This window comes from Pantherophis guttatus, chromosome 2 (assembly GCF_059756535.1).
Source record: "Pantherophis guttatus breed Tessera chromosome 2, ASM5975653v1, whole genome shotgun sequence".
In the NCBI taxonomy this organism is placed as follows: Eukaryota; Metazoa; Chordata; class Lepidosauria; order Squamata; family Colubridae; genus Pantherophis; species Pantherophis guttatus.
Window position 1 is genome coordinate 74,413,506 of NC_142064.1, and position 27,549 is coordinate 74,441,054.

General features: G+C 39.3%; 1 protein-coding gene across 32 annotated transcripts in view; it reads right to left on the reverse strand.

Annotated features, from left to right (window-relative positions):
* PTPRD (protein tyrosine phosphatase receptor type D) overlaps nt 1–27,549 on the reverse strand; it is a 1,336,531-nt gene that overhangs the window by 1,116,138 nt on the left and 192,844 nt on the right. For all 32 annotated transcript variants that reach the window (XM_087886215.1, XM_087886206.1, XM_034410407.3 and 29 more), the window contains one exon: nt 25,297–25,338. The gene's annotated coding sequence lies outside the window, so the exon portion shown is untranslated. The remainder of the gene's footprint in view (nt 1–25,296; nt 25,339–27,549) is intronic.

The following is a 27,549-nucleotide window of genomic DNA, read 5'->3' on the forward strand; positions in this document are numbered from 1 at the left end:
CTCCCCCCTGCTGAAAGGGGGGGCCTTCCGAAATATGGCGGTGGGCTGTAATTGGCCTGTCTGCCCTATGAAGGGAGCACCTTCCTCTTGTCTCTGGTCTCTACCAGTAAAGGGTCCAGACACTGGCCAAAGGGGCTTTCCCCCTCAAAGGGGGCAGAGGCTAGTTTCCACTTATTTTTAGTATCCACGCACCAGTGATGTAACCATAGCATACGACAGGCCATGACCGTAGATGCCATGGCCCTCACTGAAAACTTGGCGGAGGCCAAAGTAGTGTCCGCAGTATATTCTGCTGTAGCCAGGATCAGTGAGGCTCAGTGATCAAATCCCACTGGGAATCTGCCCTGAAATGATGGCTAGGCAGCTATCCCCGTGCCAGGAAGTATGGCAGCAGAGCAAGTGGCGGCCTCTAACCTTGTAGAGACTGACAGGGCCCAACTCAAAAATACTGGCCTGCACCTTGATCCACTAAAGAAGAAAATTGGACAAAATGGCTGCCCATTCCTAAAATTGCCGACCTTGCTTTTCAGAAAAATGTGCTGGCAGGCTTGAATTGGGCCACAGTAGCAGGCTCACAGGCCTGGATTAGGCTGCAATAGCAGACCCACAAGTGACTGGAAGTGGCAGGCTTTTAGGGTCAGGGCTCCCATCCGCCGCTGTGAGCCGCGCAACAATGCTGGGGGTGCGAAGCCACCTGGACTGGAATCCGCAGGTCCAGAGCATGGGAAAAATGCCTCCGGCCTTGCCCAAGTGTTCAGGAGCCACGCCAATTTCGTTGAGGCTGGCGCAGTCCCCACAGCTCCTGCCACGCTTCCCGTGCTTCAGCACGTCCAAAAACAGTTAAAGAAACAGCCCACACCCAGGCTGCAAGAGGCTGACATGGTCGAAATGACTCCGCAAGTTGTCAGCAGCAAGGGAGCATCTCCGCCGCACAACTGACCAGCGCTAATCAAAGCGGAGCAAGGAAGCCATGCCAAGGCTTCAGAAGCCTGGCGCGGTCCTGGCGGCTCCCCACGCACTCCGCTACAGCCCCCTCAAAACAGCAAAGTCAATGGTGGGGGGTGGGAGACACCAATGTGGGTCACCCCCCAACTCAAATCCATAGCCACGGAGAGCCCTCCCCAGCTGTAAGGGAAAATAGTTCAGCCATCACATGACATTTCACGACGTTTTTCCCATTCACGGAGCTAGGGTGGGTGTGGCCTGCACATGATGCATCTGGCCCGAAGGCCGCCAGTTTGACACCCTTGTTCTAGAGTATTCAGGCAATCTCTAGTTTTTCCCTAATTTGCTACTCTCTAAATATATTGAACAGGCTATAGATTGTATAATTCCCTTCTATGTTGCCTAATTATATGAAAGTAATACTGTAGTATAACATAACTGAAATGCACTAAGGAAAGCTGAACTACAGGATTCTCATGTATGTATCATGTATTTTCTTGAAAAATGTGTAACATTGTACAGTCAAAGAAGAAAACAGGAATTAAAATGGTCTTTCTGTAGGAAGTTTTTTCTGGCAATCTTCCACTACAAAGCATTGTATTTCAAAAGGCTAATCAGCTGGGGAAATGGATCTTACTTTAGTTTTCACAGACCTAATCTCAGCATAGTATCTGTTTCTGCTGTATCTGCATATAAGGTAACAACGGTAACAACACAGTAATTTCCTGCAGAATATATTATATCTAAAAGTAATTTAGAGTGGCAGTAATACAATCTCAGCACAACTTCAATTTATGTTGCAGTTGATGCTGAATAATGTTAAAATTAGATTACTATAACAGTGACCAACTTTTTCAGCACAGACACAAGACTGATTAAGAGCTTATCTTTTAAAAACACGTAATATCTTTGTAAAAGCTTGAATAATAAATGGATAAATAAAAATATCGATTTGCTCAAACAAATGTTTAGTTGTTGCTATGGTTTTAAAAGTTTTTAAAACCAGTTTTCAGAAGCAAATGTGACACTGGCATCAGCCTAGAACAAAACCTTTTAAATATAAATTCAAATAAGATTATTAGGTTGAGTTCCATGAATATACTCTAGCAATTAGCTATTTGTGTTGTGGCAATTGGTCCAAAGTAAGTAAGCAGCCAGTGAAGTGGACAGTATAATGGTAGCTTTATTCAAAACATAGAATCTCTTTCTGCATTCTAGAAGATGGAACACAGAGAATAGATGAATTTTTATTATCTTTTCATAGTACTATTTTTTAGGTATAAGGTTGCCAGCCCTTGGGATCTTCTTTGAGAAGAAGGTCATGCCTAGTTTGTGGAAATTACATGCTTGTTAAACCATTCATAAAGAGAACAGACACTTTTTTATGCTACTGCTAACTCCACCATTTGGCAGCCCCCTAAAAACTGCAGTAAAAATCCCTTGGTTCTTCTTCAACTTGTACTCAGTGTTTTTGTTGGCATTTATCAGCTTTAAGCCCTGCAAAAAGAGAGAGAGAGAAACCTGACTACAGCTGCATTAGTGTCACACTGTTTCAATGGCTAATGTACTGCCAAGGGAAGAAAACAGTGGCATATTAGTTCCTCAGAATCATTAGCAGGAATTAACTAAGGCACTTGCTACAGAAGCCAAGCCAAGCTAAACAAAATTCGTAAAAGGATTTGTATACAAAAATGAAGACAAGATTGGAAAGCACATTCATGTTAGAAATTTGAGTTCATAATTATCTGGCACAATCCATGATGATATTATGGGTGCTATGCTATCACCACATAAGTGACACAAAGGATGTATTTTGAAGTTATTCCTTCCACATTCATGCCATGACAGTGTAAGAAATCACTTTGGTTCTTTTGCTGAAATTATTCTTTGAAGAAACCCAATATTTTCTACCGGTGGGTGCAGTAAAGGAAAAGTAAACATTAATACATCTTCCCCCTGTTCTCTCTCCCTCCCTCCCTCCCTCCCTTCCTCTCTCTCTCTCTCTCTCTCTCTCTCTCTCTCTCTCTCCCTCCCTCCCTCCCTCCCTCCCTCTCTCTCTCTCTCATAATCTCAGATGCATATATGTATATGCACATTTGAAAAAGAAAAACAAGAAAGAAGTAATTTCTATCTACTCTCTAATTTAACTTATGCTATGTCCCATGAAAAAAATAGCATAAATATATTCTGCCAAGAACAAACATACATGCATTTAGTACACTATGCTAAGCAAAAATGTTGAATGTGAGCAATATGCTAATCTCGGTTTTGAAGGCTTTTTATTTTTCAACCATTAATATTTGTACAATTCAGTGAATTGTCCAAATCCAGAAAGAGAGTTAATTCAAAAAGCAGGTTAAACACAGCTTTTGTCTGCTATGTGAAAGTGAGAATTGAACATGTCAGCAGAAACATAACACTAAATGGAACTTAGTGGGAGTGAGGTACTTAACGGGTATGCTTGGTAAAACAAAGAGAGATTGGGTCAGAAATGAATATACGATAACTCAGTGTGAACTGAATACAAAAGTCAGTGATCAGTACAAAAGAAGTATTTTGAGGTGTATTTTCAGCACTCTATATATTCTCTGTATATTTAGATACAAGCACAATGAATGGCAATTTATTCACAAAACAATTGCATGAAAGAACATTGAATATAGGTGATGGAAAGGGAAAGACAGGGAAAAAAATCCTGACTGAACTGGACTCTCGGAAAGAAAGGATGACATGTTGGAAAGAAACTGTATACTGTCAATTGTGCAAGGACAGAGAGGAAGCAAGATAGAAATGTATAGAAAGAAGGTGAATTGCTTCCATTAACTGCCTCCAGGAGATAAAATCAAACTCTTGCTTACTGCTGCTTATTCTTTTCATGCATATATATGGAAGACTTTCATTATTATTTCTTACTGAGATATATTTCCATATTCTGCTAAGGACAAATTTTGCTCTTATGCACTTCTACACATTAAATACTAATTTTCACACCAAGATACTTATATACTTACACTCATTCATCCTTGCAGAACCAGCAAAGGAGGAAGCATCATTAAATAACATCTGTCTTTTCTGCAAATATAAGCCCCTCTCCCTCCATATTTTAGGAGGTGGGTGGATGGGATGGGATGGGAAGTGGATGGGATGGGATAGGAAGTGGATGGGATGATCCTTTTCACATAACAGTGAACTCCCAACCTTAATATGACAGACTTTTTGAGCAAATTTTCATAATTACACACAAATGGCAGAAATACAGTTGTTTGCATGAATTATTATTCAAATGATGGAAATGGATGCAAATAGCATCAATATTATCATTTGTATATGATGTCATCACCCATATAATGTAAATCACTGCAATGTATATATTTTTGATTTAATGGGCATTCATGAATAAATTCCTATTCTCAATTTGTCTGTTAAAATAAGGTTTCACTGTACATTTTCCCTTCACATTTTCATTTTCATTTCTTATTTTAATTGTGAGCGTAACATTTTTCTACAGTTTTCCCTTGGTTATCCTCTTGCTCAACAAACAACAATAACAATACAAATTATATGAATTACAATGAGTGGGTGTCAGTGTCAAAGCAAAAATGTGAGGGGGTGAGAAGTTCAGGAATCTTGAAAGCAAATATCTATCTTTATACTTTGATGGCTTTAGGCATAAATAATAGCTGTTAAACTTATTTTTTTTTTGCCTCTGAAATTTGGGAACATTCACCACATAATCCTACATTTTTCAAAACGGACAACAAATATTGCCTACCTGTAATTATATTTTTTGTTGCATATATTCAAAGTTGCCCTGGTTTTAGGGAAAAACAAATCCCAGACCATAAAAACTGAATTCACATTTTAATAGATTGAATTAAGTTAGATATTCACTTCACCCAAACTGAAGGCAGCCAAGGCTGGCAAATATTTGAATTTGTAACACATCAAAAAAAATAAACCTTTTAATAAACACCTTAAATATCTACTTATTAACAGTGAATCAATACTACATCGATTTGCCCCAGACATTAAATCTTTATATAAGTGTAGAATAAGTATTTTAATCTGGGGGCCTTGTTTTCTTTGGTCCCTGATTTTCAATAAAACCTCTATATCACCTTCAGGTCTTCCAGTTAATCAAACTGTATTGAAGCCTGAGAGACAAAGACTTACATATGTTTCCATACCTATTTATGCTTAATGCCTGATCAAGCTCAGTATTTGCTTTTAATCTTAGCAATGCACAATTTCCCTTAATGGAGTGTAACACATTTTGATGCTTGTGGCAAGGCACATCCTTGGGAAAAGACTCAGCTGCTTTAATGTGTTTCAGGCAGGTGCTACATTTCCATTTCCATGTGTGCCAAAACTTGGAGTTCGAATCTAAAGCCCTAATAAATAGCTCCCCAGCCTCCCTTTTAAACTGAGCACTCCTAATATTTATAACATATATTATATTCCCTTGGTCCACAGGTTATAAAGAACACTTTACAGTGACATGTAAAGCTGATATTAAAAGCATATATTATATTCATCAGTCTCTTAATGTGCTGATGTAGGTATTCGAGGTTTCAGGACCTTGCTTCTGCTTGTGATATGAGCAATGAGGATCAACGAAGCATAATCCCAATAAAATAAATGCAAAGTTAATAATAATAAAGTGCCTGGCCTGTACTTTACCAAGTTATAGGCTATAGCATTTCACATTGGAAATAACTCTAAAATTATGTGTTTTATTAAGATAAAAAGCAGGTATATTTTGGTACATTTTTTTCTTTAAAATGAACATTTAAATAAATTATGTAAACATTTAAACTTTTTTTAAAGTAGCATTTACATAAATATTTGGGTAAAAAGTTATAGCACCTCTACACCTTGTGTGTCTGCTTTTGATAAAGACAGTTTTGGTTGTCTTTTTATCTGCTTCACTGTCATGGTTTTATGAAGTGGATTTTATAATGAACTACATGCTGTAGTTCATTATACCAAACATTTTAATCACCTTGCATTTCTCTCTATATCTGTGACTCTGGGATTTTATCATGTGGAATTTAATGAATGCTTTCATTATACCATATTCTCAGCACACCTTTTTACAACAAGATTGGATTACCAGACTTTTTAGAAATGTAAGTTTTAGAGGTTTAGGATGGTAAATTCTTCACATTTTTCCTGCTGTTATTGCCATGGAGATAGAGCTTAAAGCCAAACTTAATGGGACATTATCATGCTGTATGTGTGGCTTCAAAGCTAAATGATTGGTGCAGGAGATGCAACCTATACTGAGACTGCACTGTCACATGGACCCATGATGTGGTCTCAGCTTCCTCTGGTATGGCCAGGTATCATATTTGAGAATAGGCGTCTGGATGTGATGTTAGATGCAAGGGCGCGTGAGGTGAACTTCGCTGAATTTAGAGTAGCATCAGCGGAATATTCAGTTGCGGCAATCAATTTATTGATGTCCTGATTTGGTGGGTGTCATCTGGAGACACCCTGGACTGCATCTCACGAAGCCAGATAAGAGACGTCCTGGCAAAAAAGAAGGCTGCCGATTTGATAGCTCAGGCGGGTGCCTGATGAGTCTTGCGGACAGAAGTCTCTGCCCTCCTGTCTTCAGTGCGCAGTCCCTCGGCCGCATCAGAAGGAAGGATGCTGGAAGACGTGAGACTAGCTATGGGAACGTCCACTGTTGGAAACTTAAGAAAATCTTTGAGCTCCTGCTCCACCGTGTAAAGCTTCCTGTCCAGGCCACTTGGAGTAGCAATGAAACCCGGCTGGAACCCAGATTGTGTCAACGAAGAGTTTAGGTGATGGAATGGACTGCTGCTCCGTGACAGCCTCAGTAAAAAGCATAGTGTTAGAATCACAGGAAGTCGAGGGACCCCCTGTGTCAGCCAACTTGACCCCCATATTGGCTGTGAATTTTGCCTTATGCAATAAGGTCTTGAACATCTTGTGACGGAAAAGACCAGTGGAATGTGGTCTGTCTGATGACACCTCCTCATCCCCAGAAAGGTTGTAATCAAAGGCTTCATCTTCGTCCATGAGTGACTAGTCGCTGTGGTGAGAGGGGGAGGGAGAATGGGCTACCTGGGATAGGTCGCTGCCCAGGTGGGAGGAAGCACGAGAGGCCCATGGAGCCTGGGCAGAGGTTGACAAGGGGGGCAAGATGCCCCTTTGAGCAAAGGCTGCATCGATGCCCCTGGCCACAGTTTGAGTAATGAGGTCACACATTTCCTATGGCATGCTGCTGTGAGTCTCCTCTACACGGAGCCCTACACGGTCAGAGTGAAGGTGGCAGATGGTATGGTCACCCAAGGCAGTCTGGGTAGGTCTGATCTGGCAGGGGGACATTCAAAAAAAACCTCCCTGATTGCTTCTTGGTGTCTTGTCCCTGAACAGAGGATCAGGGGACCATGAATTTTGATCCTGACGAATCTGAAGAGAAGATTCCGGCTCAGGGTCTGGTCTGGGAGGAGAGGGAATCTCAGCAAAAGGATGAGGATTATGAGATTGAGCCCTCTTCTGTGCCTTGTCAAACTGTTTGTCCAAGCCAGTTGTCTCCTGGCATCCTTCTCAGCTGCAGCCAAAGAAGCAGTAGATGTTTTGGCCCTGGTGGAAGAGCTCTTAGTGTTTGATCTGCCTCTGTGCTTGGGAGGTGGAGGGAACGTTGGGAGTGAGAATGGCTGCGATCCACCATTTTGCAGAAATGTGACACAGAAAAAGTAATTAGGGCACTGGAAATGCCAAACAATTATATAGAAAGCCCAAGTCAGCGAAATGACTTATAAAGGCAAAGCAATGACAGAAGGGTATAGCTGACGAAACAGCTGTATTAGCCCCTTTAAGATAAAGCACAAGGAGGGCTAGAGCTGGCAAAACAGCTCCTATGGCCCCAAGCTGGCAGCAAAATGGCAGGAACCTGACAAAACAGGCTCACAGAAGCCTGAGGGCAAAACAATCAAATGGCACAGAGCCGACAGCAGAGCTCCAAAGCTCCTGGATAGTAATGGCCACAACTATAGGGAGCTGTTAACAACCACTCCGAAGCCTTCCAAAAAACAAAATATGCCCAGCAATGGAAGCCGACAACATAGCTTTGCGAACTGCCCAAGTCAGAAGAAGACAAAATGGCTGCCAACGTATCCAAGCAAGCAGGTTATGTAGGGGAGAGCTTAGTTCTGGCAACACGGAGCTCTCTTCGATCCCCACAGTGCAAAGCTGACACCACGGCTTCTCTCGCGCCCCCTCGTTAGACTCACTGTTGCTGACAATGTTAAAGATGATCTCTCCTCGCTGGCAATGGCGATCGCTTGGAATGAAGTCCTAGATGCCTCCGACGAAGCTGCGGCGCTGAAGCTGTGCGCGAGTCAGAGAAGTGCAACAACCTCAATAAGGAAGAAAATCCAATTTAACAGGGAAATTAGTAAAGAACAAGTCTCCAAATGAGCTGGTTAGAGAGTCCACAAAGGGAAAAACGGCTGAATAGGTCTCTTTAGGCCAGACTGAGTTATTAAACTGGAGCTAAGCAGGAAGTGAAGGCATGTTTATTCAAATATTAACTCAGTCTCTGGCCAATCAGCTGAGGACATTACCCATTCAATGGACTCTCTAAGCAGCGCAAGGGAGAAGGAAGGACTCACTGGAGAAGTGCTTAATGCTGGGAAAGATTGAGGGCAAAAGAAGAAGGGGATAACAAAGAATGAGGTGGCTGGATGGAGTCACTGAAGCAGTAGGCGTTATCTTAAATGGACTCCAGAGGATGGTAGAGGACAGGAAGGCCTGGAGGAATGTTGTCCAGGGGGTCACAATGGGTCGGACATGACTTCACAATTAATAACAAACAACAAAGGAAAGACTATGCATATGCAAGTAATTCACACCTGGGATGGGAGTTTCTCAAAACAGGGAATCATGTTACCCTGATTCCTGAAATTCATTTCAGGCCTAACCTGGGACCTTCAAAAATTATTAAGACAGGTTCTTAAGAGTGTCTTTGATTTATATCTGTCATCTTCTTATGTTTATTGCTTTGTGGTTGGCTGTTTTATTATTTTAACTTTGGCTTAATTTGGGGAAAATGTTTATTGTTTACCATTATATAATTGTAATAGAACGGATGTTGGCTTGCCTGAATATCCTTTTTCTGATCGCTGCGACGACAATCCATGCATGGGTATTTCACTTCTACTTGTTAGAGACTGTGTGCAAAGATTTTTCCTCCATTACCTTGACCATGCCCCCTGGCCCCTGTCCTTCAGTCTTTTCATGAAGGCATAGTCAGAAGAGATGCAGAAGGTACCGCCAAGGGACACCGCTCCTGGTCTGCCCAGACACGAAGGCACAGTCCCTAGGAAACCTGCAGAGGAAAAATCAGAAAGAGCCCCAACCCTGGCCAGGACACGGAAAGGCCAACGGGCGGGTTGGATTGTTGTCGCAGTGATCAGAAAAGGGACGTTCAGGTAAGCCAACGTCTGTTTTCCTGAATCGCGGCTCCAACAATCCATGCATGGGATATACCCAAACTTAAAGACCAGCGGAGGGACAGATGCACATGAGGTGGAACTGTTACCTTGGTTCTGGAATTGCTGCGTCCCTGTCATTGAAACGGCAGAAGAAACCACTGAAGTGGACGAATGTGAGACATGCCCAGGGCACAATTGTGATACAGGAAATCATCTTTCCTAGCAATTGGGATAGAAGAATCAATGGAACTGTCCACGATGACAAGATATGAGCCACCAAGGTTTTGATACTGATTTGTCGATCGGATGACAGATAAACCTGGCTTTTGACACAGTCGATCACCACCCTGAGATGGAGTTTGTGGGAGAAAGCTGAAGATGACTCTTTTCCACTTTGAGTGTGAAGCCATGACTCTGAAGCGTCCGAATCACTATCGCACTGTCATGTATTGCTTGTGCTGGCGAGGATGATAGGATCAAGATGTCGTCCAAGTAGGCTTTCATGCGTACCGGAACTGTGTGGACCAAGGCTGCTACAGCCGCAGTTGGGTGAAAGTTTGCGGGGCTGATGAAAGGCCAAAGGGCATGGCTCAGTACTGATAGTGATGGGTGGCATACACAAAGCGGAGATACCTTCGGTACATCGGATGAATCAGCACATGCAGATATGCTTCTTTGAGGTCCACAGACTGTAGTTGATCTCCCTCTCATATGCACTCCAAAATTGATTTGAGGGAGTGAATTTTGAAGCACCTGTATAAAACATAAAGATTCAGCTGCTTGAGATTCAATATCCCCTCCAGCCCACTGAATTTTTGGGCACCAGAAACAGGATGGAGTAAAACCCGGCCCGTTCCTGGTCCTTTGGTACCGGTTCAATTGCCTTGATGTCCAGAAGATGTTGAATCTTGAACTCATGTGTTGGTTCTTTACTGGATGAAATAGTACTGGACACTGAATGTAACAGTTCGGAAGGCTTGAGTGAAATTCCAGAGTGAGGCCAAAGCGGACGGTGCATAGAATCCAGCCGTCGGTCGTGGAAGCCTCCCATAGACAATGAAATTGTTGGAGCCGACCGCCTATGTGGACAGGAGGCAGAGAGTCACTTGCCCCAGTGGAAAGGACGGGAGCCCCCACCATGAAAGAATGTTTTGGACTGTGGCTGGCATTGAGCATGATCTCTGAATGCTGCCCTATCCGAATATTGGGAAGATCCCTGGAAAGAGGATTGTTGGAAATAGGACCCCCTGGGTCCAGAGTCCGATCAAAAGGGCTGCCTCTGTGAATAAGGCGTGTACCGGCGATCCGGTCTCCTATATGACAATGGGAGAACTTTCTTCTTATCCCGTCCCTCAATCAATATCGGATCCAATGCCGCATCAAAGTGGGAAGACCCTTTATATGGAGCCGCAGCGAGCTTCCATTTTGATTTCATGTCCCCACTTCAATGGCAGAGCCACAATAGACTATGAGATGTGACCGCAGAAGCAAGGGCACGGGAGGCAAACTTTGCTGCATTCAATGAAGCGTCCACCAAATACTCAGTGGCAGCCACCAGTTTACTAATGTCCTGGTGAACTCTGGCTTCATCAGGGGAAATTCTTTCATGCAATTGGCGGAGCCAAATTAATAATGCTCTGTTAAAAAAGGAAACAGATGTTGCAGCCCTAATGGCCCAAGCAGCTGCCTGGTGGGACTTCCGAAAGGACATTTCAGCTCTCTGGTCCTCCATCTTGAGTCCCTCTCCAATATCATTGGAAATGATAGAAGAGGAAGTAAGGCTAGTGACTGGTGCATCTACAACAGGTAATTGCAATAATGTGTCAAACTCAGGGGCTGAACAATAAAGTTTCTTATCATGGCTACTCGGACCCGCCAAGGACCGGGCTGATGCCATGGCCTTTGGATAACTTCAGTAAATAAATCTGGACAGGGATCAAAATCATGTTCCGACTTGGGGTCTCTGAATAAATTTTCATGCGGACTGGGATAATCCGGATCCAGGGAAGTATGGGCCTTCACTATCCCCATATTGGTCATCACTTTCGCTTTGTGCAACAAAGATTTGAAAAGTGACGGTTGAAACAGACCTGGGAAGGCTGGCATGTCCGGCGCCATCCCCTCATCGTCAGAAAGGTCTAATTCTCCGAAATAGTCCTCGTCCCGTAGAGAACCCTCACTATGAACGGATTCCTGTGGTGAAGGTGACTCAGAAGCACTAGAAATAGTCACTGGCACCTGTGGTTTGACTGCAGTGCTAGGTGGGGCCAAGCGAGTAGCATGTTGAATGCCAGGTGCAAAGATCCGGGAAATTGCCTCTGAAACCATAGTTTGAAGATCCAGAGCTGGATCAGCACCTTGTCCCTCCCCAGTACAGAGTCTGGCTGTAGTCACCTCCCGGGGTGACTCCGGGTCTCTACAGCCAATAATTGAAGAGAAAGGTTCTTCCGGCATTTGAACTGAGGGAGGTACTATGGGGCCTACATGGGAAATTCCAAAAAGTGGTCTGACATGGTCAGGTAAGTCCGCCCTGGCTGGCATGGCTCTCATCCCTTCAGCCCCTCCAGAAGTCAATGAAGTAGACATTTCCTGCTCAGGTTCATTAATATTATTGGCAGAGTCACCGCATTGACTAACAATCTGTGCCTGCCATTGGGCCTTATCAAATTTGCATTCTAATGCCTTATGCCGCTTCTTAGCATCTTTATCAACCACAGTAGGTCTTTTGGAAGGTGTAGGTAAAGAGGCCTTTTGTTTATGTGACTTGGTTCTGGATCCTATTTTGGAGTGTGTGGATCCAGGCTGCTTGGATACAGAAGTCTTAGATGTAGCCGCTTCCAATCTAGGTGGACTACCGTCATGCTACATGTTGGAAGACAGAGCAGAATCAGCCATATTCACAATATTGGTAAGAGTAGAATATGCGCAACCAAGGTGGAAATTCACGTAATTAAAAGGGAGGCTACAATAAGCCAAGGGCCTGATACAATCCTGACACCCCCTTCTGAGTCCAAGGTCTTACAATAAGGGAGAACTGCAGATCCCTCTTTTAGCGTGACCATCAAACCTATCCTTGAAGGCTGATGCTGCTTCAACGATCAATGTCAGTTGAAAACTGTGAGGTGATCCATGGCCAGGCCCACAAGGCAGGGAAGATGGTGGGAGAGGAGTCACAGCCTTCCCAAACCCATCGCTTTGCTCACTGGCTCGCCTTTAATTTAAAAAGTCCCAGAGCCAAGGCAGGCAGAGATAAGCCGTGAGGTAGAAACCTCAAAAATAGCCCCTGCGTCCGAAGGCCAACAAAATGGCGGGTGCGAGTCTGGAATCTGCCCTCAGCACCGCTGCAGCCAAACACAAACAAAATGGCAGCCCGAGCTGTTCTTCCCTCAGAGCTGCTGCAATCTGCCAGACAACCAAATGGCGCAAAGGCAAAAGCAAGCCTTCCCAGCGCTGCGAAGCCTAATTCTCTGGTGCGGAGTATGCTCTGATACTGGGCAGTGACTCCGATGCCACCCAGATGACAAGGAGAGCTGCAAGATTGTGGTGGTTATGCTGGCAAGCCGGGAACCAGCTCTTCCACCGGCGGCGATCCAATGTCGGAGGTGCCCAGATGGACGACACTCTGGCAAGCTGCAGATAAACAATCAGTGGGTGGCCGCCAGCGACCTGGAGCCCCAGGAATGCGATACCGGCTGCCAGCAGCCAAGGAGGCGAGGCAACCTCTACACATAATCCCATGCTGCGCAGCTCAGTATTAAGAAGTCAAAGTCCAGTAGCACTGAGAAACTCAGAAAAAAGGCAAATTAAAATAAATTGATCAAAGGGAAGTCTCTGAAGTCAGAGAAAGGCAACTCGAGTCTCAACAAGACTGAGTGAAAAGACTGAAGAACAGGGACCAGGAGATATGGTCAAGGCAACAGAGGAAAAATCTTTGCGCTCAGTCTTTAACAAGTAGAAGTGGAGTTGCTGCGGTGGGAGCATTGGTATGGGAGCATGAACCATTGGAGCTGTCGACCATGAAAATGCGCCCATGGGACAACGGAGATGCATGATATCATCTTCCTGAGCAGGCGAGACAGGAGCAAGAGAGGGACGGACTGGAGCAAGAGGATTTGAAGAATCAATAACGGTATGTTGAGGCAACGGTTCGGAGAGAGAAAGACCTGGCCTTTGACGGAGTCTATAATGGTACCCAGGTGTAGAATCCTGGGGTGCAAGTGGCTTTTCGGCAGGTTCAAGGAGAAGCCGTATTGTCGAAGACAGTGGCACACCATGGTTTGAGCCTGTGTGGATGAAAGGATGAGAACATCGTCCAAATAGCAAAAGACTCTGATGGGCATCTGCCGAAGATGTGCGGCCACAGCTGACAGGATTTTTGTAAATGTCCTAGGGGCAGATGAAAGGCTGAAGTGCATTGCCCGGTATTGGAAATGGCAATTGTTGTAAGAAAAGTGGAGGGATCGACATTGAGACGGTTGAATTGGGATGTGAACTACTCAAAAGTGACCCTGGCATGATGAGGAATGCAAACGGGAAGAGTGTGCCACTGAGAGCAGGGCAAGGACTCTATAAGTGGCAAATTGGCTCCAATAGAAATCAGTATGCCTCTGAGAGCAGGGCAGGGACGCAGTAGCCGCCCCGACTCCCATGGATGGGAGGATATCCCGGTAAGAAGGTGCCCTGGACAAGGCAGAGCTTTTGTCAGGGAAAAGAAATAAATATGGGCAGCCGGTCTGGGAGACCAGAAAGGACTTACCCTTCAGGCGGCAGTGAGGAGGAGAAGGGAGGAGAATCACCCCTTTGTCCTAATACAGTCCAAGGTATCCAAATCCAAGTCAAAATCCAAGAAATTACAAGAAGAGAGAATCCAAAGCGAAAATATATTCAATAGTCTAGACACCAGAGATGATAAAACAAGTCTGAATAGCTGACTGAGTGAATAAAAACTGAGCCTCAGACGAGCAAAGGGGGCGTGCCTGAAGAAATTTAAAGACACATTCACTCAGTGCTGATTGCTAGACTGTTGAATAACCCCTCGCTTTGGATTCTCCAAGCAGCGCGCTGGAGAAAGTGATAGCATACCTACATTGGATTTAACTGCAGTCTTTACTGTAATAAATAAAAATTGGAGACACTGAAAAAAACTTCTGGTTTTTAAAGTAAGAACATAGAAATTTTGCATACACAAAAATATTACAAAACCCAAGAATACCATCAAGAGTAGATGTCAACTTTTGGTGATCAGATAGATTTCCTCCATGACAATATTTCTCAACTCTGGCCTTTCAGGTATGTTAATGGTGCACCCAATCACCAGTATGACTAAATCTATCCATCTTTCATTCTCTTGTCCCCTTCCTTCCAGCTTTCCCAGCCTTCTTTAGAGAGCAAGGTCTTCGCCTAATGTGTGTGATGTTTTGTGTGTAGTATAATTTTAGTGCCTCTTTGGGATGCTTTATCTGCAATACCATACCATAGTAGATCAGATATTTTGCCTTATGTGTTTGTTTGGAGTTCTTGTTTCATAGAATATCCACATTGTTTTAGGTTGATATAATAGGATGGACTACTATATCTGGCTGGCAAATATTTAGAGAACTAACAGATGACTGTAAATATTTATAGAAAACTCTAAAGTCTTTGTTGCAATCCTGTGTTATTTCTGGATTTTTGCAGCCCAGATCTGACAGTCTAAATAATATCACTTAAAGAATTAAGGAGTACATTGATATAATCTTCACTACAACACTTAAATGCAGTTGAAGTATTTCTGAGGGCCTTGTATTAGACAACTGCTTAAGAAGTGTTTTAATAAGTATGAGTGTGAAGTGTGCTCTTACATCTAGTTTGATAACCTCTAAATATTCTGGTTTTGAACTTACAAGAACATTGCATTTCTTAAAAGATTACAAGATGATGATGTTTTCTGAAGTACATGTCCAAGCTAAAATTCTTGGGACATTTCTAGGAATGAATAAAATAAGTTGCAATTTTCAGACTTTTCTCCTAGACTAACCTTCTGTACAATCAGTACTCACAATGCTGAGAATAGTTGATCTTTGAAAGTAATTTTCAAATCGGGAACATTGTTATCTATTATTACTATTTTATTGTTTTTTATTGTAATCATACAGATCGGCCAGAGGGCTTATGCAATTAGTCTGGGAGCTACAGCAGAAATATACAATTTCTTTACAAACCCAAATCCCAATACAAGGCTAGAAACACAGTATTATTCTATGTAAATGTTTTAGATTTGGACAATTATGGATTAAATTGGCATTTTTTAAATTTTGGGAATACATCTGATTTTAGCAGAATTTGTATGTCTTCTTCACCTAAAATTCATTGGAAAACTTAAGACTTTATCAGTAATTTCTGCATAACATTTAACTGAATTAAATTGATTTTACAAAGAGCTAAAACATTAATCTAAAGTGCTACTTTAGCCATAACCCAGGATTTGAATAGCGACTAGATTCCCTTGTGCTGCATTTTGGAAAAAAAAACCCACCATTCATTCATTCCAAATATTTTGTTTCCCTTAGTTTGAAAAAGAACAGATGCAAATACAAATAATCTTGTTTGTAAAAACTATTAGTTGGAAGAAACCTTAATTTTAACAGGATCCTTTAAAATTGCATATCTAAGGTAAAATGAAAATTGTATGTATTCTATGCCTGATGTTTTAAAATGAGTACAAAATGTATCATCTGCTTGCACGTCCTGTTTCTTTTGTATATACAGATCAGTACTGTACTGTATTAGCACAGTTTGATCCTCAAGTTATTGCCATTATATAATCTTGTTAGCATTTATTACTTTCTGAACATTTTCATTAAAATGTATGGTTGTTGGATTTTTTTTGGTATTGCTTTAACAAAACTATTCGGTAAAAATATAAATGAGATTATTTTATTACACACTCTATGACGGAAAATGCAGTAACACTGTGTATCAATAGCAGTTTCTGAGCTTTCATCTTTCTTAGAATAAATATTCATACCCTAATGGTATTCCATAAAGCAACAAATGAAATACAATAAATGCAGTAAGGAAGAGTGAACACTATTGAAAACATTACCATATATAGCAGCCATAAATCTTTATAATATTATACATACTAGAGACTCACCACAGTAAACAAACATTGAAATCAGTACCAGAATATCACACTGAGAAACAATAGTTATACCACAAAGGTGAATCACCAAGAAATAATTTATTACTTTCCGTTCCTTTGTTACTAATAAAATAGTTTTCTAAAAAGAATGCACAAACTAGGATTCATTTTTTGTAGTTTATAAGTGAATGCATATATCATACAGATGAAACACTGCACTTTGAGCAAAGAAACAAAGAAAGAATTGGGGGGAAACAAAGAAGCTTTCCATCAATCACTCAACCATTTGGAGGATTTAAATACTTCCGGAAGCAAAACTTATATTAAGCTCTTAAAAGATTGTTTCAGAATCACTATCATGGGACACCAAGAGAATGCAAATCTGTGACAGTGTTTCATGCAATTTTGAAAGGACAGTGCTATTTGTAGAGTTTCCCCATAGAAAAGCACTTTAAAACAAAAGCTGGCTTACATAATGAGCCCATTTAAGCCAAGGAAATGATACAGCCATTAGAATTGGTACATGGAACACAGACTATTCTCAAAACTACCATGATAAAAGCCATGTTGAAATTTTCACCCAGGGAGTTGCATCTGGTAAGAGTGTACTGGAAATACATGAAAAAAGGTGGTATCTGTTGATAAAAGAGTGCTGCTTTCAGGTTTATAAACCATCTAGTTGTCATCTCCTACATGCTCTATATACACCACAAACTCAGAACAGAATATGAGACATATCACTGGCTATATCTAACCAGAGCACATGCAGTTAAAATACTGTACTTATATTCACTGAACAAGTATCTCAATACTAATAGAAATAATGACATGAAATCCAGAATCTACAGCTGGGCAATGCCTTTATTAGAACAATTAAATATTACAAAAGTATACAGCTTTCAAGTTTTCCAGAGTTTTCATTGTCAGAATAAAATTTTACAAAAACAAGGAAATGAGTTTAGGAAATAATTTTGCTAATATCTACGTTTCAGGATCAATCTCAATGTGAATTGAATACATGGTTTGTATTTAGTAGCGTTGTCGTTAGATTACTACCACATTTAAGGACAAATAAATTGGTTGTTTTCTCTATTTGAAAAAAAATCAAGACCCTAGTTTATGGAATAACCAGGTTGCTTGCATTTTAAAGCAAAATCATAATGTGAAGGAATGTGGGTTTGAGAAAGAGGAGGGAAATGTTGAGACACTAGAGAAAAGATATTTGAGTTCTGCAAAAGTAGAGAAAGGAACTCGGAACAAGTATGGGTTGATTGGATTAAGTACAAGTGGAAGAAGAAAGAGGTCATGACAGGATTTCAAGGTTATGTTATTAATACCTAATTGCGCTAAATAATTACCCTCCAAGACTCCTAATGACTCCTGAACTTAAAAGGCTGACCTATGATAGAAAGCAACGGCTTGAGATCTTTGCAACAGTCTGCAAACTGAATGCAAACTGGCTAGCACACCTAATTCTGCAACACACCTCCACTTACTATGCAACCTCTTTTAGAACAGAAACTATGATGTAATCACTTGGCTCCTACCCTTTATTTCTAGTCCAGAAAACAATTGATTATAGACAGATACCACCAAGTTTAAGATTGGCTGGTAGACTGGCTGGACGGCCATGGAAACAATGCCTGTTGTCTTTCATAAATAAGCAGAGATATTGCACTTAGGCTAGGCTTTACCAACTTCAGGCTTTCTGCCACACTGTTCAATTAATAAATCTACAAAAATTAAGCTACATTTTTCATGCATTATTGCATGAATACATTATTGTATTCTGATACTATATGGATCTTGGTGCAAAATAAAATTCACCAAATACCAATGCCTAAGTCTTGTTTGTATTTGCACAGTGGTCACATTGCATAAAATGCAATGGATGTACTGATTCTTGAAAAGTCATTGATTAAATAATCAATTTAATCTTAGCCTTTTATATACTGAATACTACTACAACTAAACATCTCAGATTAACAAAGTTTGGTCCAGTTGCCATGATTCAACTTTTAAACACCTTTGGCCTGGATGATTGAGTCTTTATTGAGATATCCAGGACTTCTCACAGTTACAATTTCTTCATCCTACAGTACACATTGTCTCCAATCTACATGGTCATATGTGCACAAATATTCACATGAACACATATTCGCAATAGCAATAGCACTTAGCAATAGCACTTAGACTTATATACCACTTCACAATGCTTAACAGCCCTCTCTAAGTAGTTTAGAGAGTCAGCATATTGTCCCAAACAATCTGGGTCCTCATTTTAATGACCTCTTGAAGGATGGAAGGCTGACTCAACCTTGAGCTGGTGAGAATTAATTCCTGGCAGTCGGCAGAATTAGCCTGCAATACTGCATTTTAATCACTGTTCCATCATGGCTCAGTAAAGTCAGTCACATCTAACTGGCTGCACAAATTCACAAACATATCCATACCAGTTACCATTATCACCTCCCCAACAGTGTATAATGATAATTCTAAGTGGTAGAGGATATTAAGAAACAAACTGTGGGACTTCAGATTTCAAAATGCCTTATAAAATTTTGAATAAATACTACCTTTTCAGGATTTTAAACTGCCATAAGATTTTACAAGTCATAAAATCTGAGAAAAAACTTGCAGTTTAGACTGAGGAAATGGATTGTTTCCAAATGCTGTATCATAGTCCCATGCTGTATAACTAAATTCTATAAATAAGTTGAAAGCCACTAAGCTATATGCAATTCTCACTGTTCATGTTCTAATGAAGGATAATAGCGTTAGATGAGCTTGCTACAGTATATGCCTTATAAAATGTACACAAACACACACATACACACACACACACAAATAGGGCCAGCTTTTTATTGGTTTCAGATGCTTTATGCTCTGTTGCTAAGGTTACATATTTTCTCTGCTATTTTTGCCAGCACTTCGTTTCGATTTTATTTGGCATGTTCATGTAACATAGGTCTGATTATCAGGTGCAGAAAGAGTCTCAAATATATATTCACTGTTCTCTGCTAGCATGACACAAGGAACCTTTACAGATGATACAGGACAGGTAGACATGAGGTATGAGATGCAGTGCAAATGTTCTTTGTGGCAGAAACTTTCATCAGTGTTTGCCAGAGAATTAACATCTGCTATAGTGATAAGACATTACACACACACACACACACACACACACACACACACACACACACAAACACATACATACTGGTGATATTAGCAGAGCATTCTAGACATTAGAGAGGCGGTGGGGTCTGCTCTTCCTTGTGGTGTCACTGGAATACTGCCGTCCTGCCAGGGCGGTGCTGAGCTGATCAAACACCAAAACAATGTCAGGCCTAAGAGACAAGCCAGTTGGTCCTTTTTATTTATTTTTTTGTCGCAACAAATGGATCACAGCCATATCTTCAAACAATACTAGGGCCTTCCCTGGAGGTAACACATGCCGACCTTGCCTGACTGCCACACAAATAGAAAATTGCCCAGTTGGACCCATATACTGTATTTGATTGTGCAAAATGACGTTCATAGATTCAAAAAACGAACCCTGCATCTGTGGGAATAATGCTAGAGAAAGGATGATGATGATAATGATGATGATGACCCTAGATCAGAGGTCTTCAACCTTTATGACTTGGTGGCCTGGCAGGAGGGGTAGGAGAGGGGAACTGGCTCATGTAAGCAGTGGGCTGGTACACGTGTGTCCCACTTCCAAACCAGCCACAGTCTGTATTGGGCCATTGCCTCAAATATACCAGTGGTTGAAAAAAGACAAATCCAAAGATTATTGTTGTCAGTTTGATGCAGGAGCATACTGTATGCTGAACAAACCACAATACCACTTCATAAAAATCTCTTCTTGTGAGATGAGTTTGCTTTCAACTTTCATCCATTTCACTTAGATCAGCCTTCCTCAAACAGTATATGTGAACTAAACTCCAAAATTTTCAGCTATTTGTAGGACTACGATTGAGAAGACGTATATTTTAGACTTTTTTCATGGACTGTTTGATATTCAATTTAAGGAGACATGAGTGAATAATAATGTTCCTCATACATTTCTCTTTCACAGTTGATTCTCAGAGGACTACCTTATAGTATATACATATAATTTATTCAGTATTTTTTTCCCTTAAGTTTGAAGGCCTACAATAAGTCTGTCATTTAAAAATATGTATTCAATAGATACATGCAATTCCTCTTTTGGAATTCACTGAGGAGCATTATACAAAGGATTTTTTAAAAATGTTTATTGTGATTCATGGACTTTTGTTTTGTCTCAGGTTCCACAGACTTCTGATGTCATTTCTTTTCCCACTTGATCAGAGTTTTTGTTAATACTCTGGGAGAATATGAGGCAGGGAAAAGGTAATACGAATGCAAGAATTAAAAAAAGAAACAGAAGCAAGTAGTGAAAAAGAACCTAGTATTGATAGGAAACAATTGTGAAGAAAAATGTTATGTTCACCCAGAGTTTCATGGTCGCTGTTTATGCAGCTAGCCAAACGAATGCTGTGGGCTTGGGACTGATTATAAAAATAGTTTCCCATAGGGAGATGTCTCCATAAAAGAAAGTGTAAAAAGTAACTTTTCCAAGTCAGCTCCTTGCACAATGTTCTTTAACAAGATTTTTTAAATGAATGTAACTGGGTTATAATCTCCATTTCTTACAGACTTGCACGTGACAACATAATAAAAGTAAGAAAGGGGCAGGATTTGCATTGCTATTATATTTCATGGTTTGTCCCCATGGAGGTGTTGAATAACATTTAAGAACATATTGATACTTGTTATACTTCCCTCCATCCCAAAAGATAAAACAACATGAATTTAGAAAAGGTAACAAGGGTTAACTTAAATATATATATTCATCTGATTAGCATTTGTGGGATTCCGAGAACAGGAACCATAGGAGGTCTCGTGTTCTTAGAGGAATAGTGTTCACTGAATGAATCTGAGGTAGAAATTGAAATTGGAAGGTTTTATAATTGCAGGAGTAGCTTTCTACTGTGAAAGCTGTGGCTTTGATTTCAGCTCTTTGTTTCATTTCAATCAGATTGACTCCAAGTTCCCCCTGTGGTTCTTACCAGACATTAGGGTAAATAAATGTATTGATCTTGTAAGAGGTTGAAAGGATTTTCTTAGGGGGTATGCTACACTTACTGCAACTCTGTTTTCTGGTGGGGAATATACACTGTATTTGAATTGCATACTATACACTGTATTTGCATTTACGTATTTTGCCCTGTGACAGAAGATGGCAATTTAAAATCCTTCTTGAAGGGGGTGGGAATGGTCTGAAAGTCTTAAATCACTTCGTCTCAAAAGTGGGAAAGGTTAAAAGAAAGTTAATTGCCATCCACATTGCAAAATAATCCATTTGGAGGTATTTTAGGGTGTATCATTTGTGAAATTCTGTAAGATGTTTTTAATTGAAAGTTTTTTGCATGTTCTTGTTTATCCACTGATTTCATTTGGGATGATAGATAGATATTGTGATAAATATTTCAACTGGGTAATCTGAAACAACCTTGCTTATTGATTTCATCAATATTTACAAGCAGCTGCAATCTGGATAATATGCCACTTTTTTGCATACAGAACATAGTTGAATAAACATTCATTCTTTTAAAGGTTTGTTTTGGAATCAAAATAGGTGAACCTGTCAACACATAAACTAAGTATTGCATTATATTTAGCTGTACGAGGGGTGAAAAATACACATTTCTTTGTGATACGTTACTTCATATTAATTACTTGGGGTTTTACTTTTTTTCCCTTTTGTACACCAACTAGCATCACATTGTTTGAGTTGACAGCCATATAAATGCATAAATGCATGTGAGTATTTATGGCTTGCAGTCTACATACACAGAAGACTTCTTCCTAAAAATTGCATGCTGTATAATATTCAATTCATATAACACCAAATAGCTGGTGGTCCGGAAAACTACAGAGGGATCACAGGGAAACCATAACAATATTTTTGTAAATAAAAACATTAGACTCCTTGCACATTCTACAAATGGAAAAGTGGATTATATATTGAATGAATGAACAAACAAATGAATAAATACATTAATAAATGATTGAAGCCTGGGAAATGGGCTCCTTGTCAGTCAATAGGAGTACTGATTCACCACCAGCAGTACAGGGAAACAACCGCCAATGACTTAACAGCTGGCCATCAAACACCCCAATCTAACAATAAGAAGTCACATCCAATCAGGCACCACATAAATACTACGTGTAGAATAGCCCAAAGCACACATTCAGGTAAAGAGAAGTTCCCTGAGGATGGGCATGAGTCAGAAAGCTCGGAAGACTAAACCTCTAGTCCCAGTGACTGACCCAGATTGGATCCTGCAAAATTAATAAATAATAGTATTCTCATTTCAAGTGGCAGCAGGAATGCTTAACTGCTTTGCTGAGATATAAATGAAAATCATATGGCTTCTCCTTTCCTTCAGAAAATCTGGCCTGTAAGTTTTCTTTCTTTAAACGATCCATTAGGTCCATCCATGAAAACAGAGATTTTAACCTCAGTGGAACAAGAAGTGCAATAAGGTGATTAGTCTCTTCTATGTGCCCATATTTAATTTTGCTGCATTTTCATAGTGGGCCTTATGAATTAAAAATATTGTTAGACAAGACATTCCATAACTTTTCATAATAGTGCACTCACTATATTCTCTATGTTTGCAAGGTCATGTTAGTAGAATTACATCAAATGCAAACATCTATCTACTTTTTGAAATGTTAGCAAAAGAATTTAGATCTTCTTGTATATACATTTTTGCAGAATGCACGACACATTATGCCTCAGTATATTTTTAAAAGCCTTTTCCCCATTATCAATATTGTAGATTGGCCTATGCAGCACTTCAGAGTTGAAAGCAAAAAAAGGTGCTTTGAATATGTCAGGATGTACATGTAGAATCCTCCTCCGATTTCTTAAATTACAACATTTCCCATATTCTACTTTAACACACTCAAAGACCAGAAAAATACATTTTTGCTTTAAGAACGTATAGACAAGTGTTACACTTATATTCCTGCATACCTGTGAAGCACTTCTTTGTCTTTGAATCCAAAGTATGGCACAGCCCTGCCAGCCTTATTATTCAATTTCTGATAAGTTTTTTCCAGCCATATTACTAATTTATTACAACTCAATCTACACCTACTTTATCTACTCTCCTCTATTAGGCCTTCTGTCAAGCTTTTTTCCCCATTCAATTTATCTTATATATAGTATTGCAAGTTCCCACAGGTATTAATCTTTATTTAATACTCTGATTTCAGGTTTTTTTTTTTAGGTTACTACTTATAAGGAGACCTGATTATTTCCTAATAAGAGGAAAGTTAAGCTTTACTGAGTTACAAAGTCTTACATTCAAACTACTTAAACTACTGCAGCTAGAAATTAAAAGAATTTGTCATATGAATACGTATACAGCATAGGGGTTTTTTTGAAAAAGAAAAAAATCAAACAAATTATTTAAAATAATACAGAAGGCTAAGCAATAGGTTTTGGAAGATAGTCTTACCAGGCTTTCAAATATTTGATATTTTTACTTTTAGATTTAATTTTGAAACAATTCCCATTTTTATTCTCATTTCACTTTTACAAATGTTACATTGATAAAATTTAGTTGATCTTTGTATTATAAATTTAAATTATAATACATTCTGAAGAGTATGTATTTTTTCCATCTGAAAACTTATAATTGTAATCAAATAAATAAATAAATAACACTTACTATCATTTCTTCTTTTTAATAATGTACAACTTGCATATCAAGTAAATTCTCTTATAATGCAATGTATTTCTTAGTAAAGCAAGATAATTTTTTGACAACAGGTTTCCAAAATTAGTATAGGCAAAAAAGGAGAGACAAAACTGAAGACATTAGTATTAATATTGCATCCTGATTTTTTTCCCAAAAAATAAATTTTAGGAACATTGTTTTCCTCTCTACAGAATAAATTATACAGCGCAATGAATGGTTTAAAAGTAATAATGCCGAACTGCTCCAAATAAAATTTTAAAAGACATTTCAAACTTATCAAGTGATTTCAAAGATAGTGTCAGATACCTTGAATAAAGAAACATTTTCCTTGACTTAAATAGTACTTCATATTTTGCAAAGATACACAGACAGTAGATCCTGACACACATGGCAGGTAGAATAGGTATTGTTAATTTAACAACCTCAGTGCCAACAATTTCTTCCTTCTCTTTCAAATTCACATCTCATATTACAGAATATGCCACTAAATTGAAAGGCAAGAAGAGAAGATGACAGATTTATTATATGCTGGTTTCATTTCACATGTAACACTTTGGCCAAGAAGCACTTGATTTTTTTTAATGCAGCAGTTCAAATTCCAAAAAAGGTCCCCTAAAATTTTTGCTAATCCTAGATTTTTGAAAGTCCTTAAATGAATTCAAACTCTTTAAGTATTTGTATGCCAAGGGTTCAGCAGTTCAACATTTGCTAAATCACCAGCAAAATCTTTTAAATGATAATATACAAACCAATTATTCTTTGTCATTGTTCATATATTAGTGGTACCTTAATGGAATACAAAATATAAATCCTATTTCTATCTTAATCATTTAAACCTGAGAATTTTTAAGAACAAATGTTAAATGGAATCAGTTTCTTTCAATTCGGGAAACAGGAATAAATTGATTCAATGTGGTAATTAAAGTCATTGTATTTGAAAAGAATATGAAAAACTCACCAAAATGAAAGCAGTAAAAGCAAAATCCACTTTCTCGACAACCTGAAACAATAAATATATTTTAAGTGTCATATAGTTACAACTTTTGAAATATAATGAACAATTATTTATTAAGCATATACATATCTAACTAGGTGTAGTGTAATAACCAAAGGAAAAAGAAATAACATTCACATAAGCATACGAAATAACATTCACATAAGCATACACACACACAAGTGTATAATATTTAATGTATCCAATTTCATTTTTGACTGCACTATCTAAGCTACATCTGGGAATCTTATTCCAATTTTCTCTGACAGCTGATTAGAAAGACTAATGGCTTTGGGTTTTGGTATCTTCTGGTTCTAGGACTATACCATTTCTGGTGCTGGATAGGACTGCACTGCCCCATAAACAATGTGCACAACCTGAGGATCCTCCTGAACTCATAACACCTGCAGACAGCATCATTTTAACTGTGTCAAATGCAGCACCATGCAGCTATTTTGTGTGTTTCTCATAGAGCACAAGTTATATCTCTGCTGTGCGAGCTGCATTGGTTTTCAGTTTCAGGTCCAAGTCAACATGCTAATATTAACCTTTAAAGCCCTAAGGACATGGGCTATTTGAGAGACCACCTTTCTCTGTCTTCACCTGCCAATCCCAAAGAATGGGCATGTTACAGATTCCATTATCTAGGGGGCTACAGTTGGTCTTTTCTGTTGTGGCCCTTAGGCTATGGAATCTTCTCCCTTCTGAAGTAAGGATGGCCTCATTGCTTCTATGCTTCTGAAGGTCCCTCAAGATGTGGTTATGGCAGCAGGCCCAGGGACATTAGGGGATAAGTAGATTAGTGAGTTGGCTCCCTTACTATTAACATTCGTCCATCTAATATTCTTGTTTTAACTGTTTTTATAGTTTTTAAATATTTTTAAATATTTGTTAATGATGATTTTAAAAAATTCTTGTTTTAGTTTTGTTGTATGCTGCCCAGAATGATGACAGAGAGAAAAGAGAGAAGGGGGGGAGAGAGGAAGGAAGGAAGGAAGGAAGGAAGGAAGGAAGGAAGGAAGGAAGGAAGGAAGGAAGGAAGGAAGGAAGGAAAGGAGGGAGGGAGGGAGGGAGGGTAAAGAAGTGAAAAAATTCTGGATAATAAAAATAGAAATAGAAGAATCACTACATAAATAAGAATGCATTAAATATAGAACAAAAGTATAGAACAAAAATGATAATTGACAACAAATGCAGTTAAAAACAGTCTAAGGAACAGTTTGGATTAAAGAGACTTATAAATTGAAGGACTATTTTAATAGAAATTAAACACAACAACATCAGAGAAGCAGAGAATCAAGGAGTCTCCTATGGCACAAAGGGAATTAAATATTATACTGATAAAAGAGGTGGGGTGACATTTAATAGAGGGGATGATGGAAGGATTATTTCATCCAGAACTTTTCATTTCATTATTCCTCCCAGAATTCTTTTCCATATTTTCCATTAGCGTAAATCCCCATACTTCTGTGGCAATCAGCAACATTTTTTTTACTTTGATCTAGCACCATCCTCTTTCTACATATCTGCTTCCCATTCATTGTTTGATGATGTATCAATATACCATCTGATATTTTTTTCACATAAGATTTGAAATTTGTTTTCCAGTCATTCCATTTTCACTCTCATTTCTTTCTCGTTTCCTTTTCTTTCAGATCCATTTTTTCCACATTCACTTTTGACACCTCATCGTCAGTCATTCAATGTCACACATTCAACACTTCTTTTCCCTTTTGTTTCCATTATCAGTTCCATAAATATTCATAATAAACAATAGGTCATTTTAGATCTATTTCTATTAATTTGCTCTTTATATGTATGCAGTGTTTTCTATCTTTTTTTAGATAATAGAGTGAATGTGTGTTCAGAGCAGAATTTTAAAGCATGTTCATTCTTGAAATCCTGAAAGAAGACATAACAATATCAGGAAACATAAGAATTTAAAGGAATGAAATTTTCTAATATAATTACAGTCTTTGCTTATTATGTAGGCTGATGTCCAATTCCAAATGCAGGATAAACAACCTTTTTATGGCCCATGAATGCCCCAGAGGTTATAAGTAGGGATGTAATGATGTGATAGAAGAGACAAAGCCATTTTATTCTGCTTTTTGGATGATTACTTTATTCAAAATAGCTATTTTATGTCTATCAAAGACTCAGTGTATCTATTTTAAGCCTTGGGTTGTTTTTTAAAATATGCTGAAAATCAGCAAT